Raw genomic sequence first — 10,536 nt, 5'->3', positions numbered from 1 at the left:
TACCTTGTAGCTCAGTTTTACCTTTTTCATAAGGTGTACATATTATGTTCAATTTCCTTTTCCATCCTCTATCAAATTTAGTGTCCACATTATTTTCATTTCTGCAACTCATCACTACTCATCAAGAATTATTAGTGCTAGTATTTTCTGCTCAAGCCAATGTGAAACAAATTTAAAACCAAAGGAGCTGATCTTGAAGTAATCCTAGAAGAAAACATGGTTTTCAAATTCTCCACAGCCTGCACAATAAATTAGTTTGAAAGGAGAAAGACTTCTTACAGAGAAACTTAACAGCATATGTAGGATACTTATATTTTCACCCGAGTGTTCGTGTTTCTAGATTCTTTTTCCTCCAATGCTGATAAAATGACATTTTACTTAAACTGAGCACTTTTACCAAACAATACATAACTGGGTACCACATGCCTGCATGTCACCCCTTTATACTTTACACATTGCTATGTATCATTGGCTCATCTTTGAATTCTCTTGAGAAATTCTCATATGCTTACCCATAATAATGCGTCATTACGTCTCTTTAGGGATCACGTTTTGTAAAGATTTAACATAAGTGGATTGAAGTATATAAACTCACCAGGAAGAAAAATACATGTGCTTTTGTTAGAAAATGTGACGACCCATCAGGTTGGAAATTACCCTTTAATTATCACAGAACTGTGCCTTATGTTGTCCTTCAAAATGCAGCAACAAAGTTCACAATCTTGACTTACCATACTATCTACATGTTCTTTGAAAGATGGCATACTTTCAAATATCCCAGACTGGCTCACAGTGCTGTCATATGTCACATTGGATTACCTTAGCCTGCTTGTGTTATGTTACATCAAGGATGTGACTAACATTAACCACATGTAATACAGCAAAGCAGTATTGTCCGCCAGGGAAATTTCTAAATGGCTTGGTTTTCAGAAACCAGGATTTTAGAAATTTCTAGTCATTAAGGGGGGGAATAAAATCTTTAAATAATTTTAAAAGAGATTTCTATTTCTTTCTTTTTTTTCAATCTCACTTTCAAAGGATTTGGCAATTGTAGTCAAATTACAACTTGCCATACCAACTATTCCAAATGATAATTGTACAGAGAAATACCTTACTTGAAATATCACAAGCTTTGAAGGATTAAATCCACTAAAAGTTAAACGTATCCACTATAGAAGACATTATATAACAGTATTTGTAAATGAAGAATATAATTTTAATTAAAGAAAAAAATGTACAGTTTAACTACATTGGGTCTCATGAGTAACATTTTGCAAAACAATTATAGATATGCACATTTTTCACAGAAGAAAATGCATTATTTTACCTACTTAGGAGAGCATTATTTACTTATGAACAAAATAATCAGGTAAATAATGCAAATCAAATTTTAACCTAAGTAAGCCTAAACTTACACAAATGAACTATATGTTGAATATGCCATTAATATTACTATATAACTAATAATGCTTTTAACATTATTAGTTCAACAAAATCTTAATTCTCTATTAAGTGTTAAGGATACCAGTACTCTCAATATGGCCCATGCAGCTCATTAATAATTAATAAACTGCTGAGTGAGTATGGTAGTTTGCACTTGGAAGACTGAGGCAGGAAAATCACTGTGAATTTGAGGCGAATTTAAGCTATATAGTGAGTTTCAGGCCAAGCTAGGACATAGAGTGAGACCCTGCTTTTATAAAGCAAACAAAAAACAAAACAAAGCCTTTTAACGAGACAAAAGTTATATACAAAGTACCCTGGTTCAATTTGTGCCCAAGTAAATAATGGAGATACAGACCAGCCTGCTTCTTTGTTGAAAATGAAATCTACAGTTTGTCTCTGTGTCCCATTCAGATTTGCAGACTTAACCAATGTTATAAAGAGGACATTAAATCTCCAAATTATAATTATGAGTTCATACCTCTTAAGATCTCTTACTTCCAGAAAATCCCGGTTTCCACCACTTTGCAATGTCTAATAGTCTGGTTTCATTTCTCCATCTACCCTGGATTCTAATTTCACTAGGCTTATAATAGCTTAGACAAAAAGGTTGTGTTCCTGTTCTTTTTATCCACTCTTGTATCCATGACAATTATGCCAGTTAAAGAAAATTCCGTGAGCCATATATTTTGTAGCCAAATTAGATTTAAGTTTTCTGGTTTCTGTATGGTTATACAGCTTCCTTATTGCTCTATTGCTTCTTAGTTATTATCATTAAAGCAAGGTCTGGAGACATTTCTGGTTGTCATGACTTGAGAGCTGGTGGGTAAAGTGTCATGATGCCCTAAACACCCCACAGAAAATAAGACAGTCATGAATAGCAAGCAATTACTTGACCTAAAGTCAGCAGAGCTGAAGTTAAGACAATTTGACTCAGCTTCAGTTGTACTACTTACATGCATTAACATTTTGCAAAAATAGTACCTTTAAGTGTCTGATCTTTAGATACAAATATCTGCATAATATATCTACTTTCATGTCTTCAAGCCATTCAAACTCAACTTGTCACAAATTCCAATTATTCTCTTCACCTCCTCATCCCAATCATGGTGCTGACACCCAATCCCACAACATCTTACCAGAGCCAGACTTCCAGTTGCCTCTCCCATTGTTTTCCTCGTGTATATGTCCAATCTCTTACTCAGTGCCACCATTTTTGCAATCCAAGTGTCCTTCAATGCATCCATTTCCCCTACAGTCTAATGTCAGACACTTTGCATAAAGTGTGCCTGAACTCCTCTTGCAATTTGCTAAACTGGATTTCTTTTTTCCATTCTTTATTTTTTTCTGGTTCATTTGCCAAAATTCACCCAGAATTATTTTCTTTGTGAAGCTCATATTTCACCAAAATAGCTAATTTCTTCCATGTCCGTATATGGAAACTCATTATATTTCCCAATGCACCAACAAAGGCCTTTCAGTTTTGATGACTGCTTGCTAATTCAGACTTTCTTCTACTTTCTCTACAGTTTATATTTTATTTAGCTAATCTCATAAATTGAACTTAAGTCAGTAATTTCATGACACACTTTACATTTCAATAATTATTCTTAAAGATTACATTATTTTTGACAATTTTTTTGAATTTTTAATTGGATTTTTGCAAATTCCATGCAATATATTTTGAGGTACTTAGACACACTCATCTGCACCCATTTATAAACCCCCTCCCACCAGATTTCATCCACTCTGTCATGTATGTCAAGGTGTATCAGGCCAAATTTGTGTCCCAAATTATTTTTTAGTATGCATCTATCCACTGGAGCCTGGTAGCTCTACCTAGCATCACACTCTTAAAAGAAATGCAACTGCAACTTTCTCTCTCCCAGTAGTTATCAGTTGCTAATAGTCCCTCAGCTAAAGTTCAGGCTTCTTCCTCACTTCCCCACTTCTATCCTGGGGTTTTTGTCTGGCTTGAGCTTCCATGGGTCTTATACATGCTGTTACTATTGTTGTGAACTCATATGAGTAACTTCTCAACTGTCTGGAAAATGCATGTTTCCTTGTGGCCATCCACTACCTCTGGCTCTGTCTGCCTTTTCCTCCACAATGGTCCTGAACCTTGGATGGTGAAGATTTGATATTCATGGATAAGCACTCTAAAGTCTCTTATTCTCTCCTGTGTTGAGAAATGCTACAGGCCCTTGTGGGGAAGCCATCACAAGTATACTGTTTAGTGAATATAGTACACCTACTGGGATATCTTCTAGGCATTTGTATTTACATTCATGTTTGTTTAAATATGTCTACTTCCTTCCGTTTGTCTTTATAGTAGAAGAAACACCCCTGAGATAGATCAATGGCCACAGCATAAAGACAAATAATGGGAAGGCCCAAGAAGTCTCTATCTCACCACATAAGAGAGATCACCCTACATATGTCACCCCCTCCAAGGCTCAGGGACCTTAGTGGAAGATTGGCAGAAAGACTGTAAGAGCGAAGGAAAGGGGTAGAGTGTGTTCCCCAGGGATCCTGGTTCTTCCAAGGGGCAGGGCCTGCTGTGGAGAATTGACTGTGTAGAGTTAGCTGCAGAAGGAGGGGCTTGTGGTGCCATCTTGGGATGGGAGTCAAGAGCGGCAAAGACTGTGCTGTGGCAGGCATGGGGAACATGCAGTGGCAGGCATGGATAAAGGATGGCCCCAGCGTCTCACCTGTGTCATGAGAGGGGGCATTTACCCACCTGGAACGAGACTGTGGGCCCAGGATGCATAGGCAAAAGTTAATGGACACTGTGGGTGAGCAATCTAGAACAGTGCCAGCCTGCCACAAGAGCTGGGTGCTGGGTGCTGGGCATTAGTCTCTAAGTTTCTTCACCCCCCCCAACATATAACTATAATAAATTCACATAGAAATATGTTGTATGGTTTGTCTGATAATGCAAGAGACCCCAGGAGAACTCTGGTGACACACTGGTGTATTCCGGCCCAGATAAATGAGCCACAACTTTGAGGATGTTGGTCTGGGAAAGCAGTGCTCTTCCCACTGCCTCTGTGGTAGGTCAGCTGGGCTCTGATTCCCAAATCCAGGAGCAGCTGCCAAGAACCCAGGGGGAGGAAGGCAATCAAACCCCATATGCTTAATGGGGTTAGCAATAGTCACATGGGTTATACAATGGATTATAAAATCTGTAACTAAAAAGAGGCCAGCCATGCCGAAGCATGGGCCACAGCTATGTTGTAAATGTAGGGGTAAGTTGCGGGTATGTGAAGATTTGTTAAAGGTTACTCAGAGGCTAGGAAAACTTCTATCCCCAAATGCAATACCCAGAGAGGGAGCATGGCCACTTTGCATAATAAAAGATGTGCCCCAGGCAGGGGAAGCTGAAAAGGCTAGGGAGGTCATGGCAGATGCAGTGGCAGAGCTTGAGGGAAAAAAAAAAAAAAAGAGGGACACTAACTTGTGTAAGGTCCAAAGAATCAGAGGAAAAGACAGATAATAGTAAAAAGGAAAATGACCTAAAAATAAAAGTAGCTGAAGCTGCCCCTCAGTTTCAAACATTGATAAAAATGTTGAAAAACATTGAAAAAAAGGAAAAGAAAGCTAACAGTGCTGTAGCTAGGAAATATTCCATACTAGAACTGTTAAAACTAGGAAAACCTTACAAGCAAGCAATCAGAGAGGCCCGAGCCACGTGGCTTGTGAGAATATGGGACATGGGAGCAAATGACATCAGTCTAAGTCCTTCAGAAGCTTCACAGCTGAGTTATATAACCACCCATCCATCCTTGCAATACAGGCTGTTCAACCTAGGCCAATGCAGGGGGAGCAGTCCTTAATAGGATGGCTGGTTGAATGCATTAAAGATACCTGGTCTTCACCAAAGGAGACTAACATGATTAGCAGGGGCTGGAGGACTATAAAGGAGGGGCAGGCACTACTGAGAGAAATCGGTATGAGAAAAGCAATATATGATGTCCAGTTTACTGGGCCAGATAAGGCAGTATTCACCAGAGATATGAAGTAAAGCTTAATTCAACTGGGACTTCGAGAATGGTATGGGGCTTTACTGGTTTTACTAAGCCCTTTAATGGGACAGGACATTTGTAAAGAGAGATAGGCTTTGGCAAATCTAAATGATTCTGACCAGCATGTAAAATGTGTCTGTAAAATAATAGAACAGCCTATGAGAGATATAAAATAGACCAGACAGAAGAAATGGCCCATTTGGGTTATTTGAAGACAAATGTGGCAAGGCTTATGAAGAAGCAAAGGCCAGCTATATCTATAAGATTCTTGGGAGTTTTATGGTTGGGTAAGATGAAGACAGAGACTCCATAACTATACAACTGTTAAGAAAATCTACAGTACCAGGGCTGGGTTTCCCCTTCCATGAGTTGTTGGTCAAAGAGATCCTTGCGATCCTCAAATTCACCAAAGCTATTGCATTAATGTAGGTTGTACACTAGAAAAGTCGGTAAGTCCATGTTGCTGAAGACACTGCATGCTGTGAGCATGGGAAAATAAGAGATGGAGCTGAGAGTAAGCCAAAAACCTCCATGCCCTGGATGAATGATGCTCATATTGCCAGAAGGAGCTATGCAGATGGTTATAGAAAAAAGGATCCCCTATGATTCTAATCAACAATGGACACTGTGTGCTGCACACTATGGATATGCCAAGCAATGCCTGAAAATGCAGTAATGGCGCAACCAACATACATACAAGTGACAAATTTCTAATTGGATAAGGCCTGCTCCTAGGTGTAGAACATACATCTGGTGCTGTAGACTAGGCCAACACTCTGTGTCAAGAAAGGTTACTGGCCCTAGTGGGGAAGCTATCACAAGTATACCGTTTAATGAATATAGTACACCTACTGGTATATCTTCTAGGCATCTGTATTTACATTCATGTTTGTTTAAATGTGTCTACTTCCTTCCATTTGTCTTTATAGTAGAAGAAACACCACTGAGATAAATCAATGGCCATGGCTTAAAGACAAACAGTGGGAAGGCCCAAGAAGTCACTATCTCTCCACAATACAAGAGAGATCACCCTACATCACCCCCTCCAAGGCTCAGGGACCTTAGCAGAAGATTGGCAGAAAAATTGTAAGAGCTGAGGAAAGGGGTGGAGTGTGTTCCCCAGGGGTCCTGATTCCTCCAAGGGGCAGGGACTACTGCGGAGAATTGACTGTGGAGAGTTAGCTGTGGAAGGAGGGACTTGTGGTGACATCTTGGGATGGGAGCCGCGAGCAGCAAAGAGCTTGCAGTCACAGGTGTGGAGAACGCACAGTGGTAGGCATGGAGAAAAGATGGCCCCAGTGTCTCATCCATGTCACAAGAGAGGGCATTTACTGGCCTGGAATGAGACTGTGGGCCCAAGCTGTGTGGGCGAAAGTTAACAGAGACTCTGGGCAAGCGATCTAGAACAGTGGTGGCCTGCCATGAGAGTTGGGTGCTGGGTGCTAGGCATTAGTCTCTATAAGTTTCTTCACCCCCCCCAAGATATAACTATAATAAATTCACATAGAACTATGTTATATGGTTTTTCTGATAGCACAAGAGACCCCAAGAGAACTCTGATGACATCTGCACTTTGGTCAGTTTTGGCTTTCTGGGTTAATTGTAATCTACTGCATGAGGAAACTTCTCTGGTGAGAGTTGAAAGATGCATTAATATTATTTCTGCCCCCTCTTCCACTATTTACCTGAATCTTAAGTGTAGAGCTTGTACTGTAGATGTGCCAAAAAGGGCTGGGCACCTTAGACAAAACTTATTTTCTGTTTTTGAGTTGTAACAGTTTCCATCTGTTTTCAAAAGAAGTTTCTTTGATAAGTGGTAAGAAGTACACTGGTCTGTAAAGACAAAGACACATATTTAGAATACAATTAGAAATTACATTGTTCTAAGGATATGAGAAAAATAGTTTCTTCTCTAAGATCTATCACCTCTTCAGCCATGTCTATGTTTACAGTACCACATATGGGTTCCCTCGTACTGAGCAAACCTTAAGTTCAATTAGATAGTTTTTTGATACACTCAAGATAAGAGTGCCATTACATCACCAGTAGAGATTATTTCTTGGGCTGCTCATTGATGTGGTTCATAGACTTTACAGCTGAATAGAATCATTGGTTGGTTTCCTCCTTGGGCAATTTGCATAGTATCTTCTAATACTAAGGGAATCAGTCTTCAGGAATGAGGCTTCCAGATAAGTTTCAGCAAATGCTCCAAGTCCATGTCTAAAGAGATAAATATGCTTAAGTGGTATGAAACATTAGTGGGAAATATATTAATTCAAAAGCCTACTCAAAAAAAAAAATATGAAAGTTTATATAACAAATGTGCCAGTAAGGGTGATCATCCCTTCAAGTTGTTAATCAGGGTAGTTCAGGCAACTCCAAAAATAGCACAGGCTATAGCCACAGCCCTAGATTGCGTCCAAGAACTTGAAGCTAAGACCTTATTTCTAACAACTGATGCTTTTACCATACTCCATAAACTTAGCTCAGAAGGTTATAGATTTTCATCATCCCTTTCAGTCCATGTTGTCTACATTCCTGAGTTCAACTTTTTTAAATGTATCTTCATGTGTTTTTCAAAGGAAGCACTATTTCCCATGGAACTAAGTAAATCTTCCCATTGTTTTGGCCACATTTTTTTTCTGGCAAAAAAACTTAAAGTGCAAAGCTGGAAAGATGGCACCACAGATAAGAACATTTGCTGCTCTTGCAGAGGACATAAGTTCCATTCTCAGTACCTATGTCAGAGAGCTCATAACTGCCTGCAGTTTTCATTCCAGGGGATCTAATACCCTCTTCTGGCCTCTGTTGGCACAGGCACACGTGTGGTCCATATAAATACATGCAAGCAGAATGGTCATATATGTGAAATAAAAAATAAAATTTAAAAATTTAAGCTGTTTAGTACTAAAGATGTCTGACATCATACTTAATGATTTTTCTACTAGTTATTTTTGTTCTCTACCTTTTGGGATTTTTAAACTGTTGTTATGTGCTATTATATTTTCTAAATATGTCTAGTTGTGATGAGTGTCATCATTAAGTGCTAAGTATAAGTCAAATGAACTAAAGTTTTATGTATATTTACTCTGTGCCATTGCTGATTACTATTCTCCTTATTTGACAAATGGAAAGCTAAAACATAGAATTAAGCATCTTTTCCAAGGCCTTAGCATGAGCATTGGGTGGGGCTAATGGAGAATAGGTGCAAGTGATTTGTTCCTTGTCAGACAAGATTATTAACCAGGGTATGCTTTCTCACTTGTATCTCTCACTACCTTACCAGCTTGATATAGACACAAGTGGTGGTTTTAGGAGCCATTATTTTAAAAAGTGAAACTTCATTAATGTGAATGCTTTGGATGACTCAATAGAACAGGAGTCCTCCTCTACCCCAGCCAGTAATATTCAAGTTGTATTCTAAACTAAGTGAAATACAAATTTATTTTATTGTAAGTCACTACACTTTTTAGGTTTTTATTGTATTTCTTTCTAAGAAATTATTAATGCAATAAAAAATATACAGGGGCTGGAGAAATGGCTCAGTGGTTAAGAGCACTGGTTGTTCATGCAGAGGACACAAGTTGAGTCCCAGCACCAATATGTTGGCTAACACCTATGCTTAACTCCACTACTAGGAAACATGACACCCTCTTCTGGCCTCTGCGGGCATTTTACAGCATGGGTGCATGTAAATACATTCAGGAAAAACACAATACACATAAAAGAATAAATAAAAATAAAAATTAAATATAATATGATATAGTTACACATTTAAGTGTTTGTAGATGGGACAGGGATATAGCTTAGTTGGTTGTGTGTTTGCCTTGATATACAACTCTCTGAGTTTAATCTGCAGTTCCCCAACAAAAAATGAAGCACATATTATTGAGTTTAAAATACATTTTGCTTATTTGTGATCATTTTTTGTGCAAAGATTTCATTTCTTCCCTCTAGCCAATTATTTTAATTGAGGCAACACTTTGGCTTGCAAATTTATGAACCTCATAATTCACAAGCAGATATATGACCTAGGAAACTTGCATGGAGAAACTTTTCAGTAGATTATGCAAAATTAGATTGTTTGAATGGGCTAGTTCCTAATTTTGGGGGGCGGGTATCTTTTTGAGACAGGGTCTCCCTATAGCCTGAGCTGTACTGGAACTCACTATGTAGACGAGGCTGGCCTTGAACTCACAAGTGCGCCACCGTGGCCAGCCCTAATTTTTATTTCTGTAGAATTCAATTTTCAGGGGTAAAATCAAGGTGTTGGCTCCAGGCAAAGATTGACTGCTGTCAATTTCATCTCTACTACTTACTGGATATTAGGCTTCAGATAAGCTATTGTGTGTCTTCCATTTATTTCTTCATCAGTAAACTAGAAACCACATTAGTATGGAACTGAAGTGCATGATACAAATCATGAAATGTAAAAATGATTTTTTAAAGATGTAAAAGTAATTTCAAAAAAGTTTGTCCCACCCCTCCAACAGCACTTTCTGTTAGTTGATATTGTTTATCTCCTTGCAATTAAAATATAATTCAAGAAGATTGATATGATTTGGCAATTAAAAAGCCATTGAGTGTGGGTAGGCTAGATACAAGTATTCCTAGTAACAGTGACTGAATCAGGACAATCAGCTCTTATCATTTGCCAATTATAAACTGTAGCTCATGTTACTGCTTAAACACCAAACACTCACTAGTGTTCACAGCAGGGAGAATAGTTAGCAAAATGGCCAATTAGGGTTTTGTTTATACTTCCATTGGGAAGAATGATTTGTTAGTTTAAAAGAGACCTCTTGTGTTGATTACAGGTGTCAACACATCCACATTTGGGCTGTGCTTAAATACCCACTGTGAGATGCAAGACAGAAGAGCATCTAATTGTTTTCACTCAAAAATATTTTTATTTACATCTCTCTTGATTGTTTGGGCTCAAAAACTTATATGAAACAAAAATGTAAAACCAATGCTTTTTAGCAATATGAGTAATTTGACCTAAATCAATGATTTTATTATTGCTTAGTTTACTTTTGAAAAATAACCCATCCTGTATAATTACAAA

This window comes from Nannospalax galili, unplaced genomic scaffold, assembly GCF_000622305.1.
Source record: "Nannospalax galili isolate Female #2095 unplaced genomic scaffold, S.galili_v1.0 scaffold1131, whole genome shotgun sequence".
In the NCBI taxonomy this organism is placed as follows: domain Eukaryota; kingdom Metazoa; phylum Chordata; class Mammalia; order Rodentia; family Spalacidae; genus Nannospalax; species Nannospalax galili.
The sequence above is the reverse complement of the archived record's forward strand: the minus strand, read 5'-3'. Positions refer to the sequence as shown.